The sequence below is a fragment of the Dendrobates tinctorius genome, unplaced genomic scaffold (assembly GCF_039654945.1).
Source record: "Dendrobates tinctorius isolate UK_male_01 unplaced genomic scaffold, ASM3965494v1 ptg000214l, whole genome shotgun sequence".
Lineage (NCBI taxonomy): Eukaryota > Metazoa > Chordata > Amphibia > Anura > Dendrobatidae > Dendrobates > Dendrobates tinctorius.
The window spans coordinates 9,804,196-9,831,563 of NW_027361881.1; the positions used below are offsets into that span (position 1 = coordinate 9,804,196).

At 41.5% G+C, this 27,368-nt stretch overlaps 1 protein-coding gene across 7 annotated transcripts in view; it reads right to left on the reverse strand.

Moving 5' to 3' along the window:
• ZNF536 (zinc finger protein 536) overlaps positions 1-27,368 on the reverse strand; it is a 467,918-nt gene that overhangs the window by 189,655 nt on the left and 250,895 nt on the right. For all 7 annotated transcript variants that reach the window (XM_073555023.1, XM_073555025.1, XM_073555019.1 and 4 more), the window contains one exon: positions 6,310-6,423. The gene's annotated coding sequence lies outside the window, so the exon portion shown is untranslated. The remainder of the gene's footprint in view (positions 1-6,309; positions 6,424-27,368) is intronic.

Genomic DNA, 27,368 nt, shown 5'->3' on the forward strand with positions numbered 1-27,368 from the left:
GCACTTGATTCTTTAAATTTGCTAGTTCACACCATAATAAGGTATTATAATGGGATCCTATGTACTATATTGTTACATTGCATGCTTAGTCTCGGGTGAACATGGTGGCTATAGTCGTCTCCTTTGTTGGGACTGGTGGGGTTTTCATTTTTTTCTTTATTTGCATTATTTCTTACTCTTCTACAATATATAAATGTATGTATATGTCCATTTTTAATATGTTCTTCATAATTTTGCCATTTTCCCCTGTAACTGAGGCATGAGATAGTGTCCGCTTCCCAGAGTTGGAAATCACAATAATTACACCGCGTCATGTGGATATGCCATTAATGTCAAAGATAGGAGTAACCCTTGATGTCTTATCCCATTATAGTCCTCCGTTAGACTGCACAGACACACTGTCTCGGCAAGCGCGCTCCAATCCTTGCAGATGACTGTTAGTAACTCGTATAATGCAGAGTATATTATTTTACCAGAGGCAGAACGTCACTCTCTTTTACTTTGTATTCCCAGCGCTGTAGAACCAGCGAGCTCGATCATAAACAGCCATAAGAAATTAACATTATAACATGATTTAATCAAGATATTACACATTGACAGATGACGGTACGTTATCCCGCAAAATCCTTATCATTTATTCACTAGACATTATTTTTAGACTTGTTTCAAGTGTTAATTACTGGTCAATGAGAAAGTAGGTTAAGAGAGTTTGCAAAAGCAAAATCTTTTATTGGCAAAACTAGTGAACAGGTGGTGAGCCCCGATCTCCGCGAACGTCGCCTTGGGGCGCAATCTTCCAGCGCACAATAAGATATGGCTGCCCTGCTTTGCTGTCTTAATGTTCCTGCCTGTATCCACATCTTGCAGATGTCTCGGAACAGAGAAAGACCTTAAATTTTAGGTTGAGCAGAGCGGGAGGAATGAAAGTTGTCGTAATGAGTTACTTTATTTAACTAAATTGATTGGGTCGTAAAATCACAGTTGCAACATTTTAAGGATTATGCTGATTTTTTTTTTCTCAGCAATCTTTCATATGATTTAGATGTCTGTGTAAGGTATACTGCGGTGGGATCACCATCACTGCTAAATTCGTGCTTTTTTGTATTACAGCAGCAGATGATGAGTGTGCTGATCTTGTTGGAGGGCAGTGACCTGTCCACTCATCAAACGATGACAGTGCTGCTTGTCACTGGTGGCGGTGTCATGATGCGGGGATGACACAGATTAATGGTGAAAGGAATGACTCGCAACGGCTCACAGTATTGCAGAAGGGCATTGCGCTGATTCTGAGAAAGGCAGTGACCAGTTCATAAATACAACGTTAATTCAATCAGAGATGTGTGTAACATTGGAGACACCGCAAATATAACAAATCATGGGTAAGATTATAACAACTGCGAGGAGTGTGCTGAACTTGTAGGAGGGAAGTGACCAATAAAGTTGTAATTCTAGAATGGATATGGGGTAATACTAAGAGGAGAGAGAAAATTAAGATGTCACTCACTAATATTAATTGCAGCAGCTCGGAGTAGATTGTGCCGATTTTGTGGAAGGCAGTGACCTGCTCAGTCATGAGATGCTGGCAAGGATGGTGCTGCATATCTTTATGTGCACTGGGAGAGACTACATCCCGTAGTCAATAATTTCAGCAGCAGCAAAAGAGTGTGATGATCTTGTGAATTGCAGCGACCAGTCCACTCAAGTGATAATATTTTTGAAAGGCAGCGTTATGATGTTAGACAAGGAACAGAGTATAAGTGGTAGGTCACAAACTGAAAGCAGTGGTGTTTTCCAGCGGCTCTGAGTATTTCAGAAGATTTTGTGCTGATTTTGTGGAAGGCAGTGACCTGTTCGCTCACCTGATAATAAGCAAGATGGCTGCAGGTCACAGTGGAGGTGTCATAATGTGAGGAGGGGAATGTAGAAAAGTGGGATCTCACAGATTTAAGGTGAAAGGAGCAGAGGCTTCCAGCAGCACAGAATATATCAGGAGAGCATTGTGCTCATTTTGTGGCAGGCAGTGACCAGTTCACTCATGTGACATTACTGAGGAAGGGGCTGCATGTCTGTGTGCTGCGTTAGATTGGCTGAAGATAGAATATCTTAATAGTCTAGAAATTGAAGGGATGGTTTTAACAGTGGGCTGATCTTGAAGGGGGCAGTGACTTGTCAACTGAAGTGAAAGACTGTATGTGACAGAGAAAGTGTCCTGTGTAAGGAAATGGAGACAACAGGCAGGTTACAGACTGAAGGTAGATGGAGAATTGTCTTCCCACAGCTCAGAGTATTTCAGAAGAGGAGGCTACTGAATTTGTAAGCTGTTTCTTACATTATAATATAGAATTTAGTTGCACGTGACAGGGGAAGAAGAGTCATTATATTAGGAGAGGCATTGGGACAACTGGGAGGTCACAGACTAAGAGTGATGGCAAGCTATGCAGAAGCACAGAGGTTTTCAGGAGCTTATGATTTCAGACACAGCAAGTATCACTACTCAGGAGGGTGTAGCAAATAAGTATGTAGCCTAAGGTGAGTGTCGTTAAATATTGTGCCATTGTCTCTGTTATCATCCAATCTAATAATGAACAAATCGCAATATACAGACCCAACAGAGTTATTAATGCACAAATGACAGTGGAGGGAAACCGGGGACGTAGCTCACCATATAAATCTGAAGGCGAGATGAGGACAATTCACCCCAGACGCCCCCATGCCCTTTGGGCCTTGTACGCAATGAACCATCGATACATTACATGTAACAGTTTTAGTCTTACATCTACCACCGTGGAGGATACGTCTCTGGTTTTCTGCGCTCGTCGCGTTTGTTTGGCATCATTTCTGGGGTGTGAGGTTGTAAATGGCAGCGAGTAATGACTGTAGTTAACACATTGTTAGGAAAAGTGATAATTCACACCTCGGGTGACTCAGCCCTTTAATTCTGCCCTGGTATCAGGGAAATCGGATCAGTGGCCAAATCTGAGTTCGGTGGGAAAAACGAATGAGCAGGACGATGGCGGCAACTTGTATCATTATGTAACTGAAGACAAATCAGAGTAACGTACGACGCTCGGTAATAGGGAGGAAAATACTCAATTGTTACATTTATTGATAGTTTTATCAGATTAAAACAATATGCTCAGCTCCTTTCCTCCACCAGAAACCACTCTTGTCAGCCCCCAGCTACACTGTAATACCAGTTACAACCAATATACAAGGGTGCCGCCATTTCTGAAACTACCATTTTATATTCTTATAAAAACACTTTTTTTTTTTTTTTTTTTTTTTTTTAACAAGTTCTCTTTCTGGAATTTCCAGAGACCCCATAAAGTGATCAGGTTTTCTGAAAATGGTGGTAATAGGACCTCCTCCCTCCTTCCAGATGGGTGAGGGTCTGGGCTGCCGAACCCCCTAATGATTTTTATTACTTGTCAACACAACTGCCATATCATGCATGTGTCTACTTTAAGAAAAGCTTGACAAATACTATATGGGTGAAAAATCTACAGTCTGCATGGCAGTATAAATTATGGAGGATAAGGACTCTATGCGGACATTAGGCAGCTCAGCACTGATCTGGGATCGCAGCACAAATGCAGAAACCAGATAATAATACACCGTCCATTGTAAAATCTTAAAAGACAACCCCCAACCATAAGTCCCATAGAAGAAGTTCAACTGCTTGACTCCAGGGGCCAAAAGAAAAACGTAAGTTATGTCAGCACTCCGCACTTAGACACCTGTCGTGAGCAAGCATTACTTCGGCGGCCATTCACTTCAGTGGTTCTCATTTAAAGGGATTGTCCAGGAATAGAAAAACATGGTTGTCCCGTTTGCAGGCAATGGAGCGGCAATACCACATACAACCTGCAGACAGGAGGAGGCGCTGTTTTTCAAAGGTGGTCATTTTTTTTTTATTCCCTTTTAGTACTACAGGGGAAATTTGACTTCCTTCTCCAAAAAAAATAGCTGATTGTCAAGGATTGGTTTATTAATGCTGTGTGTGGATTTCCTGACTTATCGGATATGTCGCCCATAGATACCCAAATGCATAACGGATATAGGGCGATATTCTATTTTTTTTGCATTATGCATTTTTATCAACTAACGCAACATATAGTAAAAATAAGCGTATACTGATGAATCCACTATTCAGGGCCGGACTAGCCGTCTGGCAATTCTGGCAAGTGCCAGATGGGTTGGTCCAGTGGTGAGCTGCATTGTCTCCTATGCTGTTAACAGTATCGGCATCCTCAGGGTGCAGTTTGGACGGAGCGTTGGGCGTGAGGGATAAATTTCACTACCAGTCCGTTTCTGGATGTATCGCAGCTTGAAAAAAATTGTGCAGTTTTGCATGATAAGAATCAATTTTCTCAAGAAAAGCGTGCAAGTGTCACCTGATCTCCCATGATGCACTGCTCTCTGGTCACCGGCAGAATTATGAATGCAGCTCTAGCCGCGAACGGAGAAGAAATCCCCATTGCTACGTGATACATAATGTGGCGTATGTACGAAGCGATGATACCCCTTTTTTTTTATTTAAAGCAACCTAAGAAATTATGGCCGGCGGGCGAGACTTCCAGATCTGGATAATAAAAGTAACACCCCGCCATCATTCACCATCTCATCTCGTGTCTTTGGCTGAAACTATTTTTAATCTCTTCTTCCGATTTGTTTAGATGAAACTGTTCTGAATAAGAACAGGCAGAGAATAAGAGGAGGAATCCTGGCAAGTGGCTGCCGCCGTGTCTGCGCCCATCGGGTTTCCAGTGCGGTCAGGCCTCCATTCCATCGTTTCTAATCATAAAACCCCCACAAGAGCTTCCCTGAAAAATATGCAAATAAAATATGCAACAGGATATGATCCCCGCACACCAGATGTTTAGTCTTTGCCTTTGAAGTTTCCCTTTTAATCTTTTCTTATACTATATATTAAATAGATAAAGTCGCTTTACATCGCTTGCATTGTGTCAGCGTTCTGCTCGCTATACGGTGGCGCCAATTAAAAATGTGCTGTATTTTTGTGCTTTTCTTTCCGGGGACAGCTCCACTTTTCTCCACAGGTTGTGTCCCGGCAGTGCAGTTCAGTCCTGTTTTTACTTGAATGTGACTAAGCAGCAATACCATATGGTTCTGTTGGGGAAAAAAGTGAGACCTGGTGCTATCCTTTCCATATGCTCTCCTGCACCAATAGGGCCATCTTTTCTTTCCTCCAGGAATGGTGCTATTCTGGTCCACAGGTTATATTTGGCAAAATTGGCACTGTTTTGGGGGGAAAGATATGTCAGACTTATTACACTATCCTCCAGTGCACAGTAAGCGAGAAGAACCGACGTCCGTTCTTAACGGATTTTACTGATGGATCTTAGGCAAGTGGAATAAAAAGTGATGGGAAACAGTTACCGAGTCCTCTCACCTGTAAAGCATCGGGAGCCATCAGACCCATCAGTGGAGAACGGCACGGCACTACCCATCCTAATGCCGGAGCCACTCAATCCCAACATGTTACCAATCTGAGCGTCCAGCTAAAGAACAGAGAGGCGCCAATGCTTGCCCTATGTGAAGGCTAAAAACTTTACATCATCCCAGAAGTTGCCAAATCTGATAAATTTTTTTGTTTTTTATACTGAGCACTTTCAGACAATATTATATTGTTAGGAGGATCCCAATGCCAAGATGTTAAGCTGCCGAGATCCCAGCTATCACCTGTAATCTGCAAAAGCTTAATTCCATCACAAGAGGAATGAGGCATCACATAGTGATGGGTCCAGCTGCCGAGATCCCAACGATCGCCGGTAATCTACAGTGCCACCACAAAAGGAATGAGGCATTACACAGCGTTAGTTCCATCTGCCTTGATATAATTGATCACCTGTAATCTACAGTGCCACCACAAGAGGAATGAGTCATAACATAGTGTTGGGTCCAGCTGCCGAGATCCCAACGATCGCCTGTAATCTACAGTGCCACCACAAAAGGAATGAGGCATTACATAGTGTTGGGTCCAGCTGCCGAGATCCCAACGATCGCCTGTAATCTACAGTGCCACCACAAGAGGAATGAGGCATTACATAGTGTTGGGTCCTTCAGAGCAAGGGGTGGTCTTCACAGCTGTTAGATGAGGGTCTTGAAAGAGTGACCCCTCTAATATCTGAGAATCCCCTAATGGGGTATAGACCATTGGGTTTTGTAAGCCATCTGCCTTGGTCTTATCCGAGAAGCTCAGATCCTTCTAATACATGGATACCAATCTTCTAAAATGTGTCCTACAACCGTAGAAGAGAAATGCCGACATCCCTACGACGTCCTTACCTCAACAACTTAACTGCATGCTTGGTTTAAGGGCAGACAGTCTGATAAGGACACCGGGCCTCTTGGACCAGGCAGATCTTTTCGACCAGGGCCGTCAATTTTCCTTTTCTTTCTCTGAAAGGAGAGGAAAAAAAAACACAAAGTGTCATAAAAAAGTCAACAATTAGCTAAACTGCAGAAGCACCGACGACAGAGGTCAAGGAAAAAAAATCATCAGAAAAGGTTAAAGATGAAATAAAAAACCCCCGGCGGCTATGAATGAAAATCTATCCCAAAGCAAGGCCACCGGTGACGTTCTTCAGACGGGAAGCTAAACACTCGGTGGCAGCGGGATCCTTCATTCTCATCAGATCAATACAAGCTTATATTTAAAAAGATTCCTAGCAGCTGCCATCTCTTGACAACCTGCATTTTGTGCGTTCGCCTCTTGTGCGAGATCAGGGCAGGGACTGCGGGAAGATGCAGCTTTTAATACCATTTACACCTGAAGACACAATTCCATTAAGGGGCCTTGTTTTGTTAAATGGATGCGGATTGATATTATTTTATTGGCAGTTGCCGCTACGTCTCTTTGTCCTTCTGTGACTCCTTTTTGGATTTTTTTTTCATTCTCTTTATCTATTTATCTATCTATATATAATTTTTTAGTTTCAAACTCACTCCTTTACCATAAAAGCTGCTAAAAAAAAACCCAAGCTGCTTGCCACTCTAATCATCTGTACGACAATATTTGGTATCAGGCATCCTAAATAGATTATCACCAGTCCATCTGTGTCATTATTGATTTATAAGGGCTTTAAGCTGCTTTAAAATGGAAGTTCTCCCGCTAAGGGGCTCCGTGTATATAAATCACAGCCGTACTCAAATATAGCAGACATCACTCAACATATTGTTTCTTCGCATGCCCCCCCCCTCTGCTCTCCTCCTTTCCCTTTTTAAAAACCATAGCAAGAAAGCGGAAAATGATAAATTGTTTCTAATATACTGATCTAAACTGATATGCAAATGGCGGGTGTATTTTTTAATATATTACTTGAGAGGCAAAGGAAAGGGAAAAAAAAAAAAAGCATCATTAACATATGAATGCTATATGCAAATGCGAGTGACAGAGCAGATGTTGATGAATGTAATTGACCTATATGTGAATTGCATTAGAAGCCTTAACGCTATTAATTCACTACCCTCCCGAAAACTCGATATTGTCCAAAAAAAACAACAAAATCTAAAATTCTGTGAAACCGAACACTGGAAGTGATTTGGACAGAGATCCAGGGACACTGGAAGAAGGTCGTCAATGTGCCTGCCATACCCGAAATGACATCATGGGTATCGATCATTTAATAGGATGCAGGAAGGGGGGCATATTTGCTATCCTCTCTACCTCCCACCCCACCTTATTTATTTTGCCTTGACTGATCCATTTACTGCTGTTTATAAATAAGTGCCCCCCTCCCTTCCTTAAAGCCTTTTGTCCACAGACCACCCGGTATAGGATAATGTATTAATGCCCTCTACGTTGCAGCCAGTCAACTGAAACGTGCCCCCCTCCCAGCCTAAGTGTGAAGCGCCATTGTGTATATATAGCCGCCTAACAACTATGACACATAGTAATAAGAACATACTTAATAAATTACTGCTTTCAGGTCTAGCAAGCTGACATTTCTCTGCAAGGGACAATTTTATATTTGTGGCACTGAGCAAAATTGCTTCATAGGAAGGCAGGGTGGATTAGCATAAAAATTAACACTTAAATTTCAGCTTATTTTCCACCCTCTCTTCCTGCCACAACAATCAATTTCCCTTATAAATCTGATTAGATTTTACGATGCTTGTTATTCAAAGCATGTCTCGGCACAGCATTCACAGGCACCAAGACTATTTGTTTAAATAGGAAAAAAAAAAAAAGCCAGATAAAAATGTATAGGTATTTTTTGTATTTTACTTTTATTTTTTTTTACGACCAGTTCCTCGGCTTTTCTCATATTGTAACATCGGTAATTGATTGCACACATTAATTAACATGTAAGGTAGAATCGCTGCATTATGCATGATTTATTTTTTCATATCTTGTTGGCTCCTTCGCTCGCTGCCCTTGTTGTAGCGAGGACACCGGGCTCAATTCGGGTCCAAGCACAAATGCCAATGTTCGTTCCCCCTGAAAGTTATTAATGTCAGATACGAAATGAGATTTTTTTTTCCCTCTTAACTTCACCTCCCTTATACTAATCCACCAAAGCTGTTAGGAGTAATGCAAGCTTCAATTCGGCACTGGGAAGTGATCTAGAGCGGCCGCTGCTAACATGCAAATATGTTCATTAAGGCAGCATTTAATAAACAGGCAGCGGGAAGGCGGTCGGTGTGGTCACAAAATGCCGGTCATTAGTAAAAAAAAAAAAAAGTTAGAAGTTGGGCGTCCATCAGCTGCTCAATCTGCCAGGGTGGCGTTTAGATTGTAAGATGTTTCGCCTGCATTTAGTAAGGAAACAGAATCTGAGTATTTATTGGACATCAGTTGTAATCATAGAATCATAGAATCGTAGAGTTGGAAGGGACCTCCTGGGCCATCTGGTCCCACCCCCTGCTCAAAGCAGGATTCGCTAAATCATCCCAGTCAGATGTCTGTCCAGCCTCTGTTTGAAGACTTCCATTGAAGGAGAACTCACCACTTCTCGTGGCAGCCTGTTCCACTCATTGATCACTCTGTCAAAAAGTTTTTTCTAATATCTAATCTGTGTCTCCTCCCATTCAGTTTCATCCCATTGCTTCTAGTCTTTCCTTGTGCAAATGAGAATAAAGATGATCCTTCTACAATGTGACAGCCCTTTAGATATTTGTAGACAGCTATTAAGTCTCCTCTCAGTCTTCTCTTTTGCAAACTAAACATTCCCAAATCCTGCAACCTTTCCTCATAAGACAGGGTTAATCAAAGTACTTCTCATTTCCCGCCATGTGAGGAATCTGCACAGTGCTCAACTTTCTTTACAGATAGAAAAAGTTGAGCAGGACTGATCCGATAGCCAGACTGGTAGTCCGTGGCCACCAGGTCAGCACTCTTTGAGCCTCCTTCTACCTGCCGAGTAGAGTGGAAAAACAGGAAAGCACAATAGGGTTTTATCTGAGTAACAATAGGGAGACCAAGGGCAATGGTACTCACCTGTTATGGCTGTGTACCTACAACCACTATAAAAAGCTCAAGGCTCATGCAGACTCACAGATTGGAAAACAACTGAAATGGAATGACAGGGTTAATTCCATCGGGTGTGGAAGGATAGAAAAGAAGAAGAGTAATCCAGGAATGCGGTTTAAATTGTCAACGTGTTTCGAAGTTCTAAACTCCTTCATCAGGAGTACACTGTGGTTTCCTGATGAAGAAGTTTGGAACTTCGAAGCACATTGACAACTAAACCGCATTCCCGGATACCGTTCTCCTCTTCGGCAGCGCAGAATTAACCATACTATTCCATTTCAGTTGTTCTTCTACCTGCCAGCATCCTCGTCTTTTCTCCTGATTAGTGGGTCAACCTAGGAATCACAATCAGGATCCTGAAAAGGTTTTTGCTCAACTCTACGGCATACATATAGACTGGAGTCCACTTATAGTGTTTGTTTTTTCCAGACAATAAAGATTGGGCTTTTTCTCACAACCCTTGACCCTATTTTTTGCGAACAGTATAGTTGTGAGAGTGAAGCACAGGGTACGCATAACCCAAATTATTCTCTTCCCTCTCTATTACATCTTGTGATGCAATAAAAGGTTGGGCAGGAGAGTATAGTCAGGTTCTCAGTTGCCTTTTTTACCCCAATTTGTATCCAATTGTCCTACTGACCCAAGAAACTTATCAGGGGATTTTGTTTGCACTCTCATATTTCTTGGGGTCATCTGTGCCCAAATTTTTTATTAGTGCGAGCAATGAATGTAGCAGTGAAAAGAGCGGAGAATTTTCTACATACCCTAAATCTACTGATAATGGAGAGCAAAAGTCTAGATGGAGGAAGAGATGGAGGGGACATTTTCACAATACTGGACCCTTAGCTTTATGTAATATAGACAGCTGGATGAATGCTGTAATGGAAGGTGGTGTGTATAGGCTGTACACATTGGATAGCAGTCAGCTGAAAGGCTATCCCTGCTGACCGCTATACACATAACTTGGTCCTACCTGCACGCGTTTTGAATGGGAAGAGGGGAGTAAGATGATGTCAGAAGACTGTCCCATCCAGAAACCCATCATGGCTGCTTATCTCCTATAATAACAAGGATGGAACCTGTTGAAATCCAATATGCTCAATCATTCTCTCTTTAAAATCCGTCATCGGAGATTTAGGGATTACCTCATACATATTAGTCAGCTGGACTAGCCAAAATTGTAGTGTTCAGCTAATGTGTCGGGGACATTTAGGGTCACTAAATGTAGGATCTTTTGGAGACAATTTCTTTAAAGGGTTGTCCAGAGCCTTGCACTTCAGTATTGGTCGATGTGAGGAGCTACAGGTTAATTCATTCAAAATTATTTTTTGTTTAATTTCATTTTCTACCTATTTCCATCCTATAAAAAATTGGTTAAAAGAAAAAGCACAAGTGCAAAAAGTATAACTCAACTAAGACTGGTGGACACAGGGGTTTGATATAGGAGGCAGTCAGATGATGTTAATGCACCCAAGACCCTTAAAAAGTCACTGGTAGACAGTAGGTTGAGGGTCTGGTTACCTATTTATTTAGCATTAGGACCCAAGAGCTAAGTGTTGTCTTGAAGTTTTAAATCTATATGTCAAGACTCAGCTGTCGGGTGACCCGGGACAGGGGCTCCTTCCCTGTCCCTAACTCTAGGAGGTGCCTTAGATTGCCCTATTCCCCGGGATACTTCTGAAGGTGAAGATGCTGGGGCTGCCACCCTTTCCATATCTCCTGAGTTATTCCTCTGTTTGTTCTCTTCCCCCCACCCAGGGAAGAGGGACACGGGGAGCTACTGTGCACTGCAGTTCCTCAACCCGACAAACAAGGCTACACAAACAAGGCTACACAAACAAGGGTAACTGAAAATAGCAAGCATACAAATATTCACTCACATACAACATAGGAATGCACCAGGAAGTGGAGGACGGGGGTAAAACGAAAGTAGATGAGGGAAGGGAATTACCACACTTCCAAACCACGCAACAGTCACAGATAACTACCCCAAAACTCCTTCTCATATGAACACCTCTCCTCCTAAGTCATGCAGCAAATGCTAGCTCTGACATGGATTTGAATCAGGACCCAGATTATAAAGCGGATGGGAGTGGCTAACTAAGATCAGCTGAGAGCTCAAAGTTTCCAACATGATCGATTAACCCCTGTTCTGCCAAAAGAAATAAACACCATTAAAATGAAGGAGAAGTGCTTCTTCTCAGTGCAGGAGTAGGAGCAATCAGACACTGCGGTCTTCTGACTACTCTCTGTTGCGGTAATCTTGTGACACTATATTTGTTACCCCAAAGTCCCTGATTGCTATCATAAAATTAATTGTATTAAGAGGCCCTAAGTTGGGTTCACTCCCTCTCAATTGTAATAATGAGACAGTCAATACATTGTATCAATAAACATTAATTAGTTATAGAAGACCCAGATTTACAGAAGACGATCTCCAGATCCTAATTATGGGTAGCGGCTTCCACCAAGGGGGTCGAACGTAGTGAAGGAGCCACAATACGGGTAAGGCTATGGGCTCCGTGAAGGTGCAGGGCGCCCTCGGATGACATGAAATAGTAATGATCTTCTACTTAAAGAAACTCCGATCACTGAAGCTGAAGATGTCATTATGGCGGAGGGTTTGCATCACAAACAAAGAAGCTTTTGAGAGAATGAGATGCAAATGATATGCTAATCGCCCACAATCATAAGCATAGGCTATTAACTAAAGTTCGATTAATGTTGAAGCCACTAAATAATGTCACAATAATTACATCACATGTACACCTGGCATTAGCTCCCACCCAGACCCCAGAATTGGGGGATATTGCTGGAGATAGGCCAGATATGCTAATGCTATTCAAGAGGGATTATTCCCAGCGAGCACAGACACATATCTCTTTCCGTATGTGACATTTCAGGCTGAGGCTGGTGGGATAGATGACACTTTGCTCGTTCTGGTAGAGATCTTAAGAACGGGTCCCATTTACAATATCTATAAATAAATATCTTTATTAATTTTCACAGATGGAGCCCCCCATTGATGGGGATATATCTTTCAGGGTTCCATATCTCAGGGAATCACTATATTTTGCAGTTCAGGTTAAGACAAAAAAAATCCTGTTGTCGTCTTTTGGTCTTTAGCTAAGGCTAAAAACAAAATCCACTTTGACTCTTGTACTTTTGTTTTTAGGTTTAAAAAAAGAAATGTGAAAAACTCCAGTTTAGATCCCTGTGTTTTTGGAGCTTCTTAGACTATAGACCTGTTGGACTTTAACACCAAAAATAAAACGTTACCTTAATGAGCCCGAGTTTTACTTAATAATCTGCAAACAGAAAATCGAATATCGTAACCGGGTGGTTTCTTTGGGCATAAAAGGTGGCTTTTTTGTTTTTGCTGGAGGATCCCATGTGTTGAAACTCTAAAGAGTTTGTTCATCACAGTCTACCCTTTTAATATGAGAGTTGGTTCCTAAAACAGCTGGCAAACATGATACTTTGCCAGGGAATGAAGCGGCCGTCTGCTCATGAGATGATTGACCGTCCATGTTGTACTCAATAGATGCTAAAGCTTGGCAGCTGCTCTGGAGTGGAGGATGCCTTTCTATGATGTCTACATGGCCAAACAGGGCTTTATGAACCTGTCCTGATGAGAAGTCTTCTTGATTATTATGATCACCTCTGTTTACTGAGGACCAGAAGACATCATGGATCGTCTATATACAAATGTTTCTCATTAATCAAAAAGAATTCAAGGAGATTGTCCACCTTCTCCATGACAGAGCAGCCACACACAATGGTCTTCATTCTGCAAAACCACTCTCGTTGTTGGTGTACATGAAGACATTAAGAAGCTTCTCATTACAAATGTTCCTCAATCAAAAGTAGAATTCAAGGAGATTGTCCTCCTATTCCATGGCATAAAGCAGATGGTCTTCATTCTGCAGGACCACCGATGTCATTGGATTACATGAGGACAACAAGGAGCTTCTAATTACAAATGTTCCTCATTAATCAAAAAGAAGAATTTAAAGAGATTGTCCACCTATTCCATGGCATAAAGCAACCACACACAACGGGCTTCATTCTGCAGGACCACTGAGGCTCATTGGGGTAATCATGAAGAAACAGCCGCCAGCTGATCATTTCCCCTGCAGCGGCCACTCCAGGAGACATGTAGTATTACATGCACCATTATAGTTGTCCATGGAGAGCACCTAGCTGTTTTAGCTCAAAGATAGGAAACCTGACAAGAAGACCCTACTTAGTGATGTCCATACACATTACAAATTAGATGTTTGGACAGGGGGTGACTTTATGAGATACCCCTTCAAGGGGAAAATAATCCGAGCTGTCAGTTGAAGGGTTAACCCATGTTTTCTTGCAGCATTATAAACTATAAGCGTGTCGGCTTGGTAATTCTCATTTGCCCGACCCGAGTGTAGAGAGGCCAAGACACATTTAACCCTTCCTCACATCTGCACCAAAGTGAGTAACGATTATTATTTTTTTTCTTTTCCTGAATTCGTCCAGAGGTTTTACGAGTGCAGTTTATTTTCACGAGTGCGCATTAATTAACCCCGCATGTCCTATCTCCCGGTCTATCAAGCCAAGGACATTCATTTAAACATGTTTATTATGAAATGTTTGCATTCTGCACATTTGCGGCCCACACACGCACGGATTATTTCATCCCCGTTCACTGGAACATTTTTTTTTTTTTTTTTTTTTTAAAGAATGTATTGTTTTTGATTACTAAACTCTTTTGGCTCCTCCAGACATGAATCTTAAGTCTTCTGTATTCTGAGATCTGGAGATGAGCAGAGGATTGTGCGGTGGCTGACATGGAGTAGATGGACTCCGCCGCTCTAAGAAGTGAACCACAAGAGTCAGCATGCATTTCTAAAAGTTGTACTGCTTCTATATGTGTGGCCAAGTTAACATTTATTTTACTTGAAAAGAGTTTTCCCAAAACGTAAAGTCCAATAATGATCACTAGAGGTCTGAATTATGAGAATCAACTTGTCAAAGCCCCTTTCGAATTGAGCTGAAGTTGAGCTAACCTAACCATTTCTGTCAATAAATGGAGTCAGGGTCCGCATGTTCTGCTGAGCCCTGTTTCTAGGATTGCGGAGGGTCCCAGCAATAGAATCCAAAGTAATCAGATTTTTTTTTTTTTCACAAAATTAAAAATTAACACATTAAAGTATAGATTGACTTCAAAGATACTTTTCAGAATCCTAGAACATTAATTAAAAGGCTGTACCAAACACTGACAGTTATTGACCAACCACTTGTATCCCCATCGATCGTGAGGATAGGGGTCTCAAATGCTCTCTGGTAATGGAGTGTCACCCAATTCATCCTTTATGGAATGGCTAGGGAAAAGCAAACACTTTATTGGCCTGTTCTCAGGATCGCACAAGCCCCAGGAGTCACTCTACCAACTCTCAATGTGGAAATAGCCCTTTATATAGGACTTGTCACTAGGTCACAAGTGGCCAGTTTTTGCTTTTATTTGGTTGTGGCTGGTCTCAATTGTCTTTTTCTTTTTTTCTTTAATCTGCCACACAGATCTTAAGATATCTGCCTTTTAGTTTTTTAATGATACTTTTTATGGTCTTCATCAAAGGGATGTGGATCACAGGATAATTATGCAGAAAAGCCTAACACCATGCCCCAAGAGAATCATAGAAGTCATGCCTCCTTGCAAAAAACAAAAATCAGCAACAAATAAAAAAGCTTTTACTTCTGTGACTGTATGACAGATTTAAATAAAGAAACAAATGGAATATAATAAGAGCAAAAGGTCTCCAGTAACTTTGCCACCTGTCAGTGGTCTCCAGAACCCTGTTAAGACTTTATTAGCTTCTACGTGTCCACCTGCGGCTTCCAGGACCTCTCCTGTTCACTTGCAACTTCCAAGATCCCTTCAAGACTTTCATCTTGCTTCTACGTGTCTCCCTTCAGCTTCCAGGACATCTCCTGTCTGCTTGCTGCTTCCAGGATCCCTATAAGACTTTTAGCCTGCCACTACTTGTTCGCCTGCGGCATCCAGGATGTTTCCCATCCTCTTGCAGCTTCCAAGATCCCAATAGGACTTCTGGTTTGCCTCTATCTGTCCGCCTGCCCTCAGGTTTGCAGGACGTCTCCAGTCCACTTGCAGCTGCCAGGATCCCTATGAGACTTTTAGTTTGCCTTCAGTAACGCTGCTGTTTCCTGCATGCTACACCCACCTGCTGCACTGATGCCCGTGTGACTTGGGCTTAGAGGACCCACCCCACCTAGTGATCCTACAAACTTAGAAAGTTGCAGGACTTTTCATAGTGAAGTGATATTATATAAGTTATTATATGCTGTACTCTAATGTGAAGCGATATTAAAGCATCCTCTGGTGACACCCCTGTATCCTCTCACAGAAGTGAAGGGGGGAGATCATATAGTGAATAGACCACACTTACTTAGGGCCTCTCTCCTTTCTAGGGGCCACAAATGTCCTTCCATACACTATTCCAGTTAAAAGTGATCGCTCCATATTGGGGGACTGTTATTTAAGCCATCCGCCAACATCTGTGGATAGATCAGTGTAAGAATGATGTTGTAGCAGTGCTGTGTGAGTGCATACTGGTACCGGGCAGATGGAAGTTCTACGCTGAAGCTGTCATCTTTTGATTAAGAAAAGGAAATGATTTCACTAAGAAGCTATTCCCTCTTGTGTTGTTTAGTTGGAGCTGTGATGGCTCTTACCAGCGATCCGGACACATTTATTGAGCCTCGTAAGTAACTCGGCTCTTACCACCATCGCCAGAGTCTCTGAAAAACTCTTTTACCTCGTGCCAATTATCTAAATATCATAACTATAAAATATGCTAAAACGCCCGTTACCCTCACCCCTCCCCCTACATTAAACATCTTTGCTACAAAGTTGCAGAATATAATATAAACAGTAACAGAATCATCCAAAAACTAAACACAAATGTAACGCTTCCATCTGCTGCATGAGTTTGTTTGTTTTTTTCTCGCCCTCTCTCTCCATTGGGTACTATATGCCAATGCAGTGAACCTTGCCTTACTAAAGACATTGCTAGGGTCACACGCTGAAAAAATAAATATTGCATCCATCTCCAGTCAATGTGATGGGTTAGCGAGGATTCATTGTCGTCTGTCAGTTCTTTTTAGTTCCTGGGAAAGCTAGGTGACGACCAATGCAGCCACCACTAATGAGACCCATCTCTGACAGCCTTGAGTTTCAGATTTGGTTCGTGATACACCTCTAGCTTCCTTGCTAATGCTTATCAGATGCTGGGAAAGCTGGGTGACATTTCCTATGATGGCACTGCACTGTTTGTCACCCAGCTCTCCAAGAAACAAGACAGATGTACATGCAAAAAAGCTGACAAAGTGACAGGTGAAGCTCAGACTTTTATGATTATTTGTGTTATGTCACAAGACAGGTGATCACAAGACAGGGACATCAATGTTGACGGACAGGAAGCCTGATAACCTGTGCAGGGACCGGGACACAAGAGGTGATCGGACAGAAAAAATTGAGTATTTCTCCCAGAAGATCATTTCAATTACACATGTTCTGTTATACACACGTTGATTTCCTTTGTGTGTATTGGAACACAAAAAAAGGAAAATTGGACATAATTTTACACAAATGAGCCGGACAAATATTGTTGGCACCCTAAATATTTGGTTTCACACACTTTGGAATAAATAACTGCAATCACATCCTATAACCATCAACAAGCTTAACACCTCTCAGACGGAATTTTGGACCACTCTTCTTTTGCAAACCGCTCCCGGTCTCTCATATTTGAAGGCGCCTTCTCCCAATAGCAATTTTATGATCTCTCCACAGGTCATCAATGGGATCTAGATCTAGACTCATTGCTGCCACTTCAAAAATCTCCAGCGCTTAGTTTCCATCAATTTATGGGGGCTTCTTGAAGTATGTTTGGGGTCACCCACTGGAAGACCCATGAGCAAGGACGCAAACCCAGCTTTCTGACATTAGGCGCTACATTGTGACCCAAAATCCTTTGGTAATCTTCAGATTTTATGATGCATGCATACAATCAATACAAATTGTTTTTACCCCATAGCACCTAACAGTGGTTGAGCTTGATCCTATCCGCTTGTTGCATACAGTCAAGACACCCAGTGCCAGAGGTAGCAAAATAACCCCAAAACAGCTCAGAACCTCCACCATATCTGACTGTAGGTACTGTGTTCTTTTCCTTGTAGGTCTCATTATCATTTTCGGTAAACAGTAGAATGATGTGGTTTACCAAAAAGCCCTATCTTGGTCTCATCTGTCCACAAGATGCTTTCCTAGAAGGATTCTGGCTTACTCACATACATTTTTCAAACTGCAGATTAGCATTATTTACAGTTGTCTCTGTGTAAGCAGTGGGATCCTCCTCCTGTGTCTCCTGCCATAACATTTCATTCAAATGTCAACAGACAGTCCACACTGACACTGATGCACCCTGAGCCTGCAGGACAGCTTGAATTTCCTTGGCATTTGATTGTAGCTGCTTATCCACCATCCGGACTATCCTGTGTTGCAACGTTTTATCAATTTTTCTCTGCCTTCCACGTCCAGGGACATTATCTACAGTGTCATGGGTTGTAAATTTCTTGATTATGTTGTGCACCGTGAACAAACATCAAGATCTCTGGAGAAGCACTTGTAACATTGAGATTGTTGATATTTTCCAAAAATTTTGTTTCTCAAGCCTTCAGACAGTTTTCTTCTCATCTCTCGGTTCTCCATGCTTAGTGTGGCACACACAGACACACAATGTAAAGAATGATTCAACTTCTTCCCTTTTTATCTGGTTATAGGTGTGATTTTCATGTTGCCCACACCTGTTACTTGCCACAGGTGAGTGTGAACGAGCATCACATGCTTGAAACAAAGTTGTTTACCCACAATTTTGGAAAGTGGCAACAATTTTATCCTGCACATTTTTCAGGTTTTGCGTGAAATTATATCCATTTTGCCTTTCCCAGTTTTTTGTGATGTTCCAATACACACAAAGGAAATAAACACATGTACAACAGAACCTGTGTAACTGCAATAATTTTCTCAATTTTCTGGAACAATTTCAAGAGTGCCAACACTTTATGTCATGACGATAGATAGATAGATAGATAGATAGATAGATAGATAGATAGATAGATAGATAGATATCGTCATGACAAAGTGTTGGCACTCTTGAAATTGATAGATAGATAAAAAAGTGTAAGTAAAAAAATTTTTTTTGAAAAAATATTTGAGGATTATCTAAATTGAATGGTTTTAATGTTTTTCTGTGTTTTCACATGGCCTATATTCATGTACATGTGCTGCTGTATTCTTTTTCTCTATAGATAGATAAAATATAGATAGATAGAAGATAGATGATAGATAAATAGACATGGATAGACAATAGATAGACGATACATAATAGATGAAAGATAGATAATAGATAAGATAAATATATAATAGATAAATAGATATGGATAGATAAATAGACGATAGATACTATATAGATAATAGATGATAGATAATATATAGACGATAAATAGACAAGAGATAGAGGAACGATATTTAGATAATAGATATTAGATGATAAATAGATAATAGCTAGATAGATAATAGATAGATGATGGATAATATATAGATAGACGATAGACAATAGATAGATAATAGATAGTATATAGATATGAGATAATTAGATAGAAACCACAGACTAACAGACATATGACAAACTATGTACTGCAGGAGGATAATAAGGACTTGTGAATATCTTACAGTATCTTCCTCCTCCTTTCTGTTAATGACTTGTCATCAGCCACAATTATCTTGGTGACAGACAGTAAACACTCCGCGCAGACTCCTTGGAGACGGAGACATTTCTGATTTTATACGTTATAACTACAGTATGCATCTCTACACACAGGAGGCGGACATCGGGGTTTATACAGCGTAGTACAGGAGACATCCTGGGAGACCGCTGACCATGTCTATGTGATATGGGTTATCCTTTTATAATGTGTATGAAAGTATTACCTACGTATATAGCGATTTTTATAAAAGTGCATATTAATGAATGCACAAAATACACACAGACATTTCTTCTGCTCACACACTAATGCAGCGATACATAAGACACACAGATGTGCATGTCATGTATTGTTTGTGCAGTGGTGGCATTTGTGTATAAAGTGTGTATCAGTGTATTATATAAATCATGCACTCCGTGTGGACGGATATATGCATGTAATATTCTATACTGCGAGTGCATGTATATACAATGTGTGTATTATGTAAACCGTGTTAATGCATGCTACACACTGTGTGTATGTATGTATATATAATACTAGATGGAGGCCGGATGCTATCGCATAGGGAGGGCGGTGATGACACGATGGGGGCAGGCTCTCTCTCCCCCCCATGTGCTCACCCACCTATCCACTTTCTCTTTCCCCATGTGCTGACTTCTCCCGTCTGTGCACTCTTCTTTGACCTGTCTACCCTATGTGCTATCCACCTTGTCTGCTGTCTCTCTCCTTCCTCTGCTGTGTTCTCCCCTCATGTGCTGTCCTGTTTGAGCGGTCTCCCCCCTGCGCTCTGTCCTTGTACGGAGCATACCACAGCTCCTGGGCAGGGGAGGAAGCAAACGACAATACTGACATTACAGAAGGAGATCGCAGAGGATACGTTTTGTGAGCTAAAATATTGTTTAAAAACAGTCAATGAAATATTTTACCTCACAAAATGAATCATCTGTGATCCCCTGCTGTAATGTCAGTATTGTCTTTTGCTTCCTCCCCTGCCCAGGAGATGTGGTATGCTCTGTACACGGTCAGACACAGACAATTTTTAAAATGAACTTTCGTTCATGGGAAAACCCCTTTAATGTGACCGGCTTCCTCTGGCTGTAGACACGTCGCGCATCTGCCTCCGGGATCAGCCGAATTATCCACTGCACGCAATGGTGTTCCACTGGTGGTACCGCGCAAGAGGCTGCGTGAGTGAGTGTATGAGTGTGAGTCTGAGTTTGTGAGTCTGAGTGTGTGAGTGTGACTGTGTGTGTATGGTGCGTACGGCGTATAGAGTGTGTGTGGTGCAACAGTGTACCGCTGGTGGTACCACGCAATAGGTTGGCACCAGCAGCAGTTTTCATATTGAGACACCCATCACTTGGGTGTCCCAATATGGCGGTCGGTGAACTTCCTCCACTTGGAATTCTGGGATACGGTGACATCTGGACAGAACAGGAAATGAAAACATTACAAGGCAATTATATAAAAAGATTCTTAGTTTCAATAAGTTATATTTTGAAACACAGTATTAAAACACAAAAACAAGAATCATATAAATAGATTCTTAACTATGAGTACATATAAAGAGTGTATGTATGATACACCCTTGGGTGCCAATTACCCCTAACATGCATCATGTTTGCCCCCGGGCAGAGTGATGTCAATGTATGCCCAGCCCAGATGGTCTTTCACATCAGTTATGCAGACCTGATCTGGACTATCAGGTGCACACACATTTCAGCCAGATTTTCATGTATGAATGCTAGATTATGGGGGTTTGAGTACTGGAACCCCACCAATTGCCAGAATTGCAGATTCTGGTCCCGTAGCCTGTAGATAGCAGGAGTCTGAATAAAGAGTGGTGACCATGCCGCTTTACATTAAAGACAGTCGATACCCCCTATTGACTGTCATTACAATATACAGCTGCATGGCAACCACTCTTTATTGAAACTCCTGCTCAAGACTCGAACACCTCTCCGATACGGTTCAGACTGAATTACCCGGTAAAATAAATGGCACTAACCCCTCTATTCAAATGCCCCAAGGTGAATACCCATATACCAATCCCCAATTTATGATTCCAGTTTTGCTTATTTGCAAATTTAAGACTAAGGTTTCCAACATCGCAAATTTAAGACTAAGGTTTCCATCGTAAAAGTTCATAAAATAGTTGATGGGATTCTTGGATTCACCTAATGGGATGGTGGTGCAAGGTGCACAATAGTCATAAGTGGCAAAGCAAAAGGATCTGGATCGAGAAGGGGCCCACCTTGATGAGTAGACCCCCTCATAAAGCAGCCTGATTGACCACAATGTTGACTGGTGTGTGATTGTGATCTGTGTGCGCCGCAGCCACTTCGACCTCCTCGTCTCGTTTATACCGCCAGATCATATTCAGCGACAGATTCTCCTTTCATGCTTTATCTAAAACACACTAGGAAAATAAATGAGAACCTTGGAGTGAAATGATTGTCTTCTCGGGATTTCTATAGCCGAGACTGCTGTGAGACACAAGCAGAGAGCGGGTGTTCCTCTGTCAGGAAACATGCTATATCAACATTAATACCGCGCTCGCCTCTTAATACGGTTAAAAAACCCATTCCCTTTGTACACTATTAACCCCCTGTGCTTTGAAGCCTCCAAACAAAAGTGCCGTTTGTACAAAGAAGGTAGACGGCGCACAGACAAGTGCGATACGGTGCTCAGATCTATAGGCGAGTTGAGGTGGTTAATCAGCCGGGAATTTATTGTACCAGAACAGAAATGTATTCACATGCGAACGGATCAGTATACGGCAGCTGCAAATTAATGGAGAAGGGGCACTTGAATCCAAAAAATACTAGTCAGCGATTCCTAGAAAGTGCAGTGGAAACAGTCATGGCTGAGGATGAGCACAGTAGGGAGGGAGGTGTTGGACCTAGAAAGAGCTGTTTAATACGACGGTTAAAGGAGATATTTATTTTTCATATTCTAAAACTTTTTTTTGCACTTCTGGTCATGCAGATATATTTGCCAGGTAGGCTGTATGGTATTTTTCGAATTTCCCTAGTTGAAACAGGACCATTGTTGGATGCCATATCTGACGTATGAAATCCCACACCATGGTCTCATCATTAATTGTAGGGAGGAAGTGGCCACACCGATGGAAAAGCATGGTGACCACCTTGATGGAACTCTTGGGATTTGTGAGGGTCCAGTTGCTGGGACTGCAACGATTCGACATGTTAAAGATAACAGACTTTTAATGCTGCACTTTTTGGAGCCAGCGTATTGGTGCCAGTTGTAGATGGACTTATTATGGTGTCAGAACCTTCTGAAAATTTCTTAGTGGAACAAGTCTACCCCTAGTAACTAGAACTTGCCTAACCTAATCTAACATAGCCTAACCATATTTGCCAACAGTCCCAAATTTGATGGGACTATTCCATGACTAGAGCTGAAAAATACGCAGAGGTTTATGCTAATTCTAGCCCAAAATTGGGTATTTTGGTGGTCTTCCTGGATGGCCCAATATAAAGGCTTAAATGTTTTGATTTATGGATTCAAACACTAAGTATGAAATATCCTGTATAATCTTTAGAAACATAGATAGCTCGACTAATGGAGAACAAAATAAACTGTTCTCCATCTGATTTCATACTTTGGGATAGACAACCATGCCCTTCTTTATTACCTTCCAACGAACATAAGTTGGCTTCAGAGGGACTAACCAAGAATTGTATCCATGTTGATCAGTCCTGTCATCTCAGATATGAACCAAGAAGTCATGTGGCATAAAACACAACCATCAAAGTTGAATGAAAACCTAGAGATACAACCTAATCACTGAGCCACCTTGCTGCTCAAAGCCAGGCCTTCCAATTCAAGATGGAGAATGAAGTGGGTGGTTGCTGTAGTGTTGAAGATGAAGACCAGCTCCTTGAGCAAAACTAATTTTTGACTGATGTTCTCGATTTATCCCTCTTTTGGCTGCTCCCAAGACTCCATGACGTGCAAATCATTACTTGGGAATGCCATCAGTCAGATAATCATAGTTTAAAAAAAGTGACATGAAAGCTTAGTAATAGAAATGTTGAAACCAGTTCAAGGATGGGGACATTTGCTCGCCTCGTGTGAAGCTTCATTCTGTGTATAAAAAAAAAAAAAAAATTGACTCCATAACGAGTGTAAAACCACTATAATCAAATTATCTAAACAATTACAATTTATAAGAAGAGGATTTCAGAGTTTACTACTGAGTGTCCTGCTTATTATCACAGGATATTGTTTTTAGTATCTCTTTGGCAAATCCTCCATCTTTCCATGGAGTAGATACAAAATAAAATCAATGCCGAGCTGGATTCACTGCAAAAAGTTTATTGGAGGATACAAAGAGGATTAATGAGTCAGATGCCGCATCTATTAGGGGCCATCCACTTTGGATTTTAGCCCTTCTGTTGGGTGTGAATTCCCAAAATAACAGGATTCAGATGGACCCTCCGATGGTGCCATAGAGTGCAGTGAGACTTGTGGAGTTCAGACGGACATAGTTTGTGCTTTTTCCGGTGGGATCCATCTTTTCAGATAGGAACAAGAAAATGGTCTGCTACGTTCTTGTGCCCATCTGAAAACAACCAACAAAAGGGTTAAAACTGGTGATGAGAGAACTTGCTCGGATAAGGTGTTATCTGGGCATTCTCATGTGCTAACTGAGTGACTTTGACGTGCTCAAAATGTATGTTTGAGTCCCCGCGCCCGCATATCTCATGGCTGTTCGACAGCAGCTACACATGCATGGATTTCTGGTTTGTTAAGAAATCCATGCACGTGTTGTGGCTGTCGAACAGCCACGAGACAAACAGCCAAAAATACTTGATTAGGACATGAGCATAATGGGACAAAACCTTATCCGAGAATGCTCACTCATTACTAATAAGCATGTAAACTAATTTATTATTGGACAATATGATATACACAAGTACAAGGGGGTAATTGTCCTACGAAAGACTCCAATGATCTAGAAGATCCATATTGATTGAAGAGGAGGAGACACAGATTAGATATTAGAAAAAACTTTTTGACAGTTAGAGTGATCAATGAGTGGAACAAGCTGCCACGAGAAGTGGTGAGTTCTCCTTCAATGGATGTCTTCAAACAGAGGCTGGACAGACATCTGACTGGGATGAATTAGCGAATACTTCTTTGAGCAGGGGGTTGGACCAGATGGCCCAGGAGGTCCCTTCCAATTCTACGATTCTATGATTCTAAGATCGAAGATCCAAGATTGGCAAAATGTCCTACCTAAGACCCCAGTGATCAAGAAGAACCATAAAAGATCCAAAATTGACAACTTGTCCTATCAAAGACCCCAATGATCAAGAAGAACCATCAAAGATCCAAAATTGACAAACCTGTCCTACCCAAGACCTCAATGATCAATAAGTACCACCAAAGTTCCAAAATTGGCAAACTTGTCCTACCATAGACCCCAATGATCAAGAAGAACCAAAGATCCAAGATTAGTAGGACAGTTTTGCCAAAGTCCCAAATAATCAAGAACCATCAAAGATCCAAAATTGGCAAACCTGTCCTACCTAAGACCCCAATGATCAAGAAGAACCATCAAAGATCCAAGACTGGCAAAACTGTCCTACCAAAGTCCCAAATGATCAAGAAGAACCATCAAAGATTCAAGATTGGCAAAACTTTCCAAACTAGAGAATAAACCTGGGTCACAGGGGGTAAAAAGGAAGCAGATACATCTGGACCCTATTACCACACAACATAAAAGGCACCAGGGAGGTTGGAAACCAGTCAGTTTTGCATTAGAGACCAGAGCTTTAAGTTTTGCTTCCGATCTTGGGTCTACATGCACGGAAGGTGGATGGGCCAAATTCGGTAAGCTTTGGAATGTTAGTAATAAAAAGTTTCTGTTTTTCATGGATGGTAATATCTATAAGAATAAGAGCCTTTTGGCCAGCAAAGCCTTCCCATCTTGCACGACAATTGGGTCTTTGCCTTGAATCTCAACAGGACATATTTCCCACTTAACAGCATAGAAAAAACAGTGATTGTTCAATTATTATCAAAAAGCTTCTCCTGACCTTCTGATTTAGTCCACAGTTGTGAACTCTAAAAATGACATAGTTTCATAGGACTAATATCCAAACAGGTTCGGACAACTGTCAGCATTCAGGTCGCCTACCAGTTCCGTAAACTATTAACTGATTTAATAAAAAGATTGAATTGTAATATGTTTCTTTTTTCCAACGAGTCAAGAACGTCTCCAGAAACCAGTGAAGAGTTAATCACCGATTCTCAAGAGGAAACTATTTTAATATCAAGTTCTAATATCTTTTAATGAAGAAGCACTATACTAATTCCTAAATGAACTTTACCTGGGGACAATTATATATGTCAGAGCCGCTAACTTTATAGGCTAAGTAAATAATGAATATCATGCAATCGAACAGACACAAATGTAACAAAAAGGACAAGACTCATGGATGTATTAATGTCAAGTGGTAGGGTAATAGTCGCAAACCGCTGGCAAAGGGAAGTTAGGACATGATAGCTGGAGAACGAAAGGTTGGAGATTACATGTCAAACCTCAATGGAATAGGCAACGTGTCATGAACTAGTACTCACATTTTTTATAACATTTTTTTTCGTTCTGTAGACGATGTTGCATATTCACCCTGAAATATCCCAAATGCTGGACTACGGTCAGAAGTTTTTTCTCTCTACACCAAATCTTCTAGGTTCGATTCACGGTAGAGTTCCGAATTTTGAATTACAGGAACAGACAAATTAAATTCTTGCAGGAAAATGATCCATCGCATGACCAACATGAGCGGCGCCAAATGGGCCCCATTATCTATAGTAAGAGAGTATAAGCAATTCTGTTATTGACCCTGTCATTTTCATTGAAAATATGCAGTGTCCTTCATCAGGTATAAATTTTGGAACCTGCAACAAAGCCACTAAAAGGATCTAGTGTGTGCGAGAACAAAACCTTACGTACGTGAGCACAGAGATTTTTTGAGGTGGTCTGAAAACGACGACTTTTCCTATAGCGTTTCCTCAATGTCACAATTCCGCCTATTGGGGTGTCTGAAAGCAGTGAGTGACAGCTCAGCTGTCCAATCTAGCACAGGGGCACGCTGAGCTTTCAGTGTGTTGAGTGACAGTTTAACTGTCCAATCAGGACTGGGGCTTCCTCCATGTGTCTGCTTTTTGAGTGATTACTTGGCTGTTTAGCTGGCTCTCTGCCTCCAATTAGTACCAGTTGTAGCTTTGCTCAAATGGTGTGCGCTTGCTCTGTTCTCTGCGTTCCTGTATTTGATCTTTGCTGCCGGATCTTGGATTTGCCTAGACCATCTGTTTGCCTTGCCCTTTTGTCTTAATCCCCCACCTACCCAGAATTCTGACCTCAGACTGTGACCTGACTGCTCCTTTGCCTTACCCCTTTGTTTATGACGAGCCCTCTTGACTACCCAAGCCTCACAGCTTGTCCGTGAGTAATGACTAGCGTCACACTCAAGCAGTTTTAAAGAATTTGAGTTTTCACAATTTTTTTTTGCAACTTTTCAATTGGACCTCAACCATATTGTAGAATGTTCCATAAGGAAATGCTTCAAAGAAAAGACATGCACTTTATTTTTTTCCCACCAGGTGTTTATCAAAACCTGTAGAGGAAGAAAAATGTTTTAAATATTGAAAATATGACCAGCGAGTTCTTTAACCATAGTAATGAATAAGAAGAGTCTTAAGCTTTTTTTTTTTTAGTGATTTCTCAAGCATTTTTTTGGGAGACAAGACCCACTTCAAAAGAGTCGTTTAAAAACTCCCTGACCATTCTGAGCATACTCCGATGCCAAGAGTTCTCTCTCCTGGGACCCCTGATAAAGATGGACATTCTATAAAGGAGTTGGGTGCTACCAGGCAGAAAACCAAAGCATCAGCAGTAAAATTCATCATGTCCCATCCTTCTTTTCCGGACATCGCCTGTTGGGGAGAATCATGAGGCCACCACACATGTTATGTGATTGGCTGAGATGGCAAATTTTGCCCAAGGCTGTAGAGT